Raw genomic sequence first — 2,500 nt, 5'->3', positions numbered from 1 at the left:
CGTGTGCGTGTGTGTGTGTGTGTGTATGTGTGTGTGTGTGTGTGTGTATGTGTGTGCGTGTGTATGTGCATCTGTGTGTGTGTGTATGTGGTCAGTGCGTTCTGTAAAATGCTTCATTCTGCTTTCATCCTGTTATCCTGTTTATGTAGTTAAAAATCAAGACAAAATTTTGCCCATGACCAGGTCTCCTGTTTGCAGGGGTCACAGGGTTCACTCACCGCGGCCCGGTCTTTTAAAGTCTTTATCAGAGACACAGAGTCAGGGGTGAACCCTGCCTGGAGGAGGTCAAGAGGTCAAACTTTCCCGCTTTGTTCTGCGTGCGAACCCTCCACCTCCCAACCGTAATTTACTCTCTCGTTCTGAGCCGATTGCACGGCTTTCGCCGGGTCGTAATCGTCCTCCCTCACTTGGTCGAAGACCTTTGACCCTGAGAGCTGCCTGGGTCCTGTTCAGATGTCAGCGTTTGTGTAATCCTCTGAAATCCATGGGATTACCCGGCCAAGCTCCTCCACAACCCAGCCCTGCTGTCTCACCTGTCTCCCACCTCCACAGCCCTGCTGTCTCACCAGTCTCCCACCTCCACAGCCCTGCTGTCTCACCTGTCTCTGTCCTCCACAGCCCTGCTGTCTCACCTGTCTCCCACCTCCACAGCCCTGCTGTCTCACCTGTCTCTGTCCTCCACAGCCCTGCTGTCTCACCTGTCTCTGTCCTCCACAGCCCTGCTGTCTCACCTGTCTCCCACCTCCACAGCCCTGCTGTCTCACCAGTCTCCCACCTCCACAGCCCTGCTGTCTCACCTGTCTCTGTCCTCCATGGTCAGGGCGGCAAGAGGCCAGCACTGTATTTACTGTTTAAATGATTAAAGTGTTTGTGTGTGGTGTGTGGTCATTTGGACAACTGGACATTTTTGGACATTTTATTGATTTAGTTTGTATGTCAAACTTGAATATTCTCAGCAGTTGAGATGGTATAGCAGCACATCAAATAAGAGGGATTAAACACTGACCCTAATTTCACTCTGAAAAATTAAAACTACACGATGTCCATTCACCTTTTCACTGTACATTAACAGACTGCATCAATTAAGTGCCAGGAAACAAACTTCACTGGACCCTTACTGGACCCTTACTGGACCCTCACTGGACCTTTACTGGACCTTCACTGGACCCTTACTGGACCCTCACTGGACCTTTACTGGACCTTCACTGGACCCTTACTGGACCCTAACTGGGTGCATGTACATGCGTCTGATTTACTGTCTGACACTAACATTGTCTGAGCCATGCATCCTCTCTGTTCCTCTGACCACATCCTCTGAATGAGAGGACATGGCTCCGGGATCCCCGTCAGCAGAAAGCAGGCCACTAATCTGCCACACAAACATCCCTCTGGGCTCTGCTCCGATCCCCACGCTGGGCCAGCACAATGCAGGAAGCTGGCGGATAAGATGTAATCTACAGGACAAACTACAGGCTGTATCGTGTTTCCTGTGGGAGCCACCAAAGCTGAGCTGTAAGGAGAGATATTTTAACATTCTTCCATTTTTCACTCCATATGAGCGACTCTATTCTTTCATCTGCCACACTCCTCTGATAAGGGTGGATGAGCATGTTCTCTCTCTCTCTCTCTCTCTCTCTCTCTCTCTCTCTCACTGCCCCCCCCCCCACCCATCTTTCTGTCACTGTTGAAAATTTGAATGCAGTCTTTAACGTACATGCCAAGTACACAGATATTTAAAAACATTTTCTCTTGTCTGTGTTGGAACATGTTTTTTTTTCCTTTATCAAATCCTGGCTGATGTGGCAGTGGTGAGCTGGTGTGGCAGTGGTGAGCTGGTGACTGAGCTGGTGTGGCAGTGGTGAGCTGTTGTCTGAGCTGGTGTGACAGTGGTGTGGCAGTGATGAGCTGGTGTCTGAGCTGGTGTGACAGTGGTGTGGCAGTGATGAGCTGGTGTCTGAGCTGGTGTGAGCTGGTGTGGCAGTGATGAGCTGGTGTCTGAGCTGGTGTGACAGTGGTGTGGCAGTGATGAGCTGGTGTCTGAGCTGGTGTGAGCTGGTGTGGCAGTGGTGAGCTGGTGTCTGAGCTGGTGTGAGCTGGTGTGGCAGTGGTGAGCTGGTGTCTGAGCTGGTGTCTGAGCTGGTGTGGCAGTGATGAGCTGGTGTCTGAGCTGGTGTGGCAGTGGTGAGCTGGTGTCTGAGCTGGTGTGGCAGTGGTGAGCTGGTGACTGAGCTGGTGTGGCAGTGGTGAGCTGGTGTCTGAGCTGGTGTCTGAGCTGGTGTGGCAGTGGTGAGCTGGTGACTGAGCTGGTGTGGCAGTGGTGAGATGGTGACTGAGCTGGTGTGGCAGTGGTGAGCTGGTGACTGAGCTGGTGTGGCAGTGGTGAGCTGGTGTCTGAGCTGGTGTCTGAGCTGGTGTGGCAGTGGTGAGCTGGTGACTGAGCTGGTGTGGCAGTGATGAGCTGGTGTCTGAGCTGGTGTGGCAGTGGTGAGCTGGTGACTGA

Source organism: Chanos chanos, chromosome 8 (assembly GCF_902362185.1).
Source record: "Chanos chanos chromosome 8, fChaCha1.1, whole genome shotgun sequence".
NCBI lineage: Eukaryota > Metazoa > Chordata > Actinopteri > Gonorynchiformes > Chanidae > Chanos > Chanos chanos.
Note: the sequence above shows the minus strand (reverse complement) of the source record.